This window comes from Tupaia chinensis, unplaced genomic scaffold, assembly GCF_000334495.1.
Source record: "Tupaia chinensis unplaced genomic scaffold, TupChi_1.0 Scaffold000045_1, whole genome shotgun sequence".
NCBI lineage: Eukaryota > Metazoa > Chordata > Mammalia > Scandentia > Tupaiidae > Tupaia > Tupaia belangeri.
Window position 1 is genome coordinate 11,031,610 of NW_006159501.1, and position 4,403 is coordinate 11,036,012.

Consider the following 4,403-nt stretch of genomic DNA (forward strand, 5'->3'; position numbering starts at 1 on the left):
TTGTCCTTCTTTCTCATCTTCTGCCTGGTCACACTGAGCTCTACAATGCCTTGTAGCTTCAGGGGCTATTTTTTGTCCTGCTTGTGGTCCGCCATGATGCCTGTCCTAGTTCACCAAGTCCTATTTCATTAAAAATTAGTCATTTTCTTCATTTGTTATTTAGTTTGCTTTGGAAAGTTATTCTTTTCCTAAGAAGTTTTCCATTTTGTCTAAGTTTTATCATAACTTTGTGGTATAATATATTCTCTTATGTTTTTAATAGCTACTGGGTACTTTGAAATGTCTTCAGGGCCAGCAGGTGATATGGTGGTTAAAGTACTGAACTTCCATGTTGTAGATGGCAGTTCAAGTCCTGGACTTGGATGCCTTGAAAATCATGCCAGACACGTGTGTGTGCATGCCCCAAATCCTGAGAATGGTGGAGAAGGAATTGCAATGTGGCCATCCCCACATGGAGTGATTTCTCACTTCTCCTCTATCTGTCTATGTGTGTGTTTCTCTCTGGCAAGTACATGTGCTCTACAGGAGAAATAAAAAACAAAAAAACAGAAAACAAAAAATGTAAAAGTAAATAAATAAATATCTTCTTTTTATTACTAATATTTTGCTATATTTTGTTGATTAAAATGCACAAATTTATCACTTTATTACTACTATCAAGACATTACATTGTAAAATTATTATTATAACTATTATATCTTGTTTTCTCTTCCATTCATTTCTATGAGAAATGAAAAACAAAAAAACAGAAAACAAAAAATGTAAAAGTAAATAAATAAATATCTTCTTTTTATTACTAATATTTTGCTATATTTTGTTGATTAAAATGCACAAATTTATCACTTTATTACTACTATCAAGACATTACATTGTAAAATTATTATTATAACTATTATATCTTGTTTTCTCTTCCATTCATTTCTATTCTTCTTGATTTCTTTCTTTCTTTTGGTGGGGGTGCGGGGCAACAGTTTTGTCATGCTATGATCCTCCCCCCACCCAGCTTTCCAGTCACCAGGAAGAATTGATGTGTCAGTGCAACACAGACCACACCCATGGTCTTCTCACATGGCTCCCACATTGTGTAATGGTGTCTTACCACCCATGCCTACTTTATTTTCTGTTGTTCATTCTATACTTCACACACTTAATACTTAGCTCATTAATTTTCAAACTTCTTTTTAAAAATATTATTCAGTGCTAAAGTGGGGATTTTAATGTCTGGGTATTGACTGACATGCATGGCATTCACTTTTGAAAAAGCAATGTAATACATTTTAAAGTTATATGCAATTCAATGTATTATAAACAAGATTATGGTGAAAATAATAAAAAAGAGAAAAAAATAAAAAATTAAAAAATATATTATTCAGTGTATAATTTTGTCTCTAAAATTGCTAAGATAAAATATCTAAGTTTAATATGTTTTATTTTTATTATTGTGCTTATAATTCATCTTTAACCTCTGATTATTATAAGGTAGATAATTTTGGCTATTTCCCTATCCAAAATTTGATAAATGTCAGAGACAATTCAAATTATGAAGATTCTTTAAATCCTTCCTCTTAAGTAATCTAGATAATAGCACAACACATAGTGAGTTTTCAGTCTAACTATTATATATGTTTTATGTACAAAACAGAGAAGGGGTAGATGTTGGACAAAAGGAAAGTTTTAGCTATAATATTTGGTACACAATCTTTAATATTAAAATCACTGATGTTTTGCTTTAGAGTTCATGAAAAGACCGTACACATGGCATCTTCTGGACCTTTCAATAGTTCCAGATCAAGGCATGGCACATAGTTTTATAGTAATACAGAAGAAATAGCAGTCAGATAGCTTCATGTCAATCCCTACTCTTCTTCAGTGGCAGCTCTTCTCCTTATTCTGCATCAATGTTCACATTGAAATGCAACCTCCAGTAATAAAATCTTCATGGTATTTCTGATAGCTTATTAACTTTCTTTAGAGGAGAGCCCAAGGTGGATCTGTGCTGTGCTATCATGTTATAATAATGATTTCCTTTAGTTTGATTTTTCAATAATATATCACTACTATAAATTGTAACTGTAGACCATTCAATCACTGGCTTTCATCTCATTATGCTTAATGCTGATTCTCATAAACAGAAGTTTCTAATGTCATAACACCTCTATGCCGTAGCATATTTGCTGTATGCCTGAGATAATAACTCCTTTTGAGGTTCTCTTTCTTCTCCATTTTCATATCACATTACCAAATTGATTATTAATATTTCAACTAATGTTGATCCATTTTACCAACAGTATTAATATGACAATGTGGCACTGCCAGAATCATTATAAAAATACTGGAAATATTGATAAAGTGGGAGCTCATACACTATGTCACTTTTCTACTTGTTATCAATTCCCCACAATGCCAGATTGCCACATATTCCAGGACGACGCCAATACTCCTCTCTCATGTCTTAGAGGAAGATCCTCTTCAAATGTTTAGGTTAGACACAAACATCCATCTCGTATTTTTGGTTATTTATAGATGGTTGTATTTAAAACCTTTCTATTTTCATTTTTCTCATCTTAAATGTCATGAGTGCAAAATTGGATAGATTTTTGTTGGCTTGTACTTATGGTATTTGTGACTATTTTCAATTTGCGATCTGCACATACACATTTGATGAAAATCTACACGAAATTCTCACCGTCCATTGTTTGATATCATAGTTTAGTATAGTTATTTTTTACAGGGGTGGGACTACTTTATTATGTTTTCGTTTAATCTTACCAGAAGTAAAAATTGCCATTATAAAGGCCCAATTAGTTGCAACATGTGTAAATAAGAACACTTCTAGCATTTAAGATATCTTGATTTTAGAGTCATATAAACTAAAAGATAGTAGTTACTCAAATTCACTTTTAAGCTACTAGTTATGTTGTAATGAACCTTTAGGAAAGTTTAGGAGGCGCAAAATCCCTAGCTGACCAGAAAGGGAAGCCTCTCTACTTTTGATTGTTAAGAATACCTCAATCTGTAATTAAAGCTTTCTAAAATCCACAGGTAGTATCTTGGAATAAATAATTTAATTCCACCTCTTTGCTCTCTTATTGGGTCATTGGAAAAGACATGATATATTTTAAAATTAGATAAGTTATTTCTTCAAGCCTGAGACTGGTCAAATGCTGATGTCACTTCCCAGGGTTATTGTGAGCATTAAAGAAATTAATTCCTTGGAAGCCTTAAATAGAGAGGGTGATACATGATAATGTCCCACACACGTTGACTGAAAAGCCTCTTTGCTCTCTTATTGGGTCATTGGAAGAGACATGATATATTTTAAAATTAGATAAGTTATTTCTTCAAGCCTGAGACTGGTCAAATGCTGATGTCACTTCCCAGGGTTATTGTGAGCATTAAAGAAATTAATTCCTTGGAAGCCTTAAATAGAGAGGGTGATACATGATAATGTCCCACACACGTTGACTGAAAAGATGCAGTAAGGGATGAACACATGGCATGCTTCTCTGTATCATCTTCTCTTCTTTTTACAATGTTCTAATTCTCCTAGGAGGCCACATAGTGCTAAGCCATGGTATAGCAGATTACTGTTGGACAGAGTAACAGGAAAGGGAATCAAAGAACACCTTGTGGTTAGAAATTCTAGTTTAATGCTCATCCCTCATGAGCAGGTTGACATTCAGATGAATTTGGTTTCCTGTTACACAAACGTGTTGCATTAACTTTATTGAGAAGTCTGGAGGTGGGACATGGAAACTCAGAATGTTCTCAATATATTATATATGTGCATGTATTTTTATTTTTAAACTGTGTGTAAGGCCAACAGCTTTTTCTTATAATTATTTTCATAACTAAACTTCTTGCACTATAGATTCTGTTCTTCATAGATGGATAATTTAAAATCCAATTATCGCTCATATACATCAAAATAACACATTTGATATTTATATTTATCACAGATCTGCCATTTAACACCTCTATGTTATGCTCTGCTTTCTTCCCATGATCACATTCCAAAATACAGACTACAGTCCAATTTTTTCTCTCTTCTATCGTTTGTATGGCATTCGCATTGGGAAGTGTGTTCAATAGAACGCCAGTTTTCTGTACCATATAGCTTTATCCACAAAGCCTAAAATATAAAGGGGTTTAATACATCTCCTAACTGTGGTTATTATTATTCTCATAGCAGAAGTTATGATATTGACCACCAAATAATTAAACAGCTACTTCTGTTAAATTGCTTAGTGTGGCTGAACTGTACTTGGTTCATTGAGACTGAAGAAAGCTTAAGTAGAATAAAAAGAAGGGAGAAAATGAGTGATTCCTTCTGCAGAACTAACCCTCCAGCCAATGAAGCACTAACTCAGCAGATGAGACTTCATGTGATGAAATCCTCCTGC